The sequence below is a fragment of the Arachis ipaensis genome, chromosome B6, assembly GCF_059453495.1.
Source record: "Arachis ipaensis isolate K30076 ecotype BB chromosome B6, ASM5945349v1, whole genome shotgun sequence".
NCBI classification, from domain to species: Eukaryota; Viridiplantae; Streptophyta; class Magnoliopsida; order Fabales; family Fabaceae; genus Arachis; species Arachis ipaensis.
In genome coordinates, this window is record NC_142441.1 from 108,548,200 (window position 1) to 108,548,962 (window position 763).

The 763-nt window shown below is 39.7% G+C and overlaps 1 non-coding gene across 1 annotated transcript; it reads right to left on the reverse strand.

Annotated features, from left to right (window-relative positions):
• Positions 1 to 655: 655 nt before the first annotated feature.
• LOC148562253 (small nucleolar RNA R71) lies at positions 656 to 763 on the reverse strand. Its single transcript, XR_015887901.1, has one exon. It is a non-coding gene; the product is annotated as a small nucleolar RNA R71 (small nucleolar RNA).

Sequence of the window (763 nt, forward strand, 5' to 3'; positions counted from 1 at the left end):
ATTCTCTTCTCTCTCATCTCCTTCTATTTGTTTATTCATCTACTAACATCTCTCCCTCACTCACAAAAAAAAAGTGAGGATCTCTATTATTATTATTTTTCTGTGCCCTCTTCTTTGTCATATGAGCAGGAGCAAGGACAAGAATATTCTTGTTGAAGCAGATCCAGAACCTGAAAGGACTCTGAAGAGAAAACTAAGAGAAGCTGAATTACAACAAACCAGCAAGCACCTGTCAGAAATTATCAAATAGGAAAAGAAGATGGCAGCTGAAAATACTAATAATGCAAGGAGAATGCTTGGTGACTTTACTGCACCTAATTCCAATTTACATGGAAGAAGCATCTCCATTCCTGCCATTGGAGCAAACAACTTTGAGCTGAAACCTCAGCTAGTTTCTCTGATGCAGCAAAACTGCAAGTTTTATGGACTTCCATCTGAAGATCCTTTTCAGTTCTTAACTGAATTCTTGCAGATCTGTGATACTGTTAAGACTAATGGAGTAGATCCTGAAGTCTACAGGCTCATGCTTTTCCCTTTTGCTGTAAGAGACAGAGCTAGAGTGTGGTTGGACTCTCAACCCAAAGATAGCCTGAACTCTTGGGATAAGCTGGTCACGGCTTTCTTAGCCAAGTTCTTTCCTCCTCAAAAGCTGAGCAAGCTTAGAGTGGATGTTCAAACCTTCAAACAAAAAGATGGTGAATCCCTCTATGAAGCTTGGAAAAGATACAAACAGTTGACCAAAAAGTGTCCTTCTGACATGCTT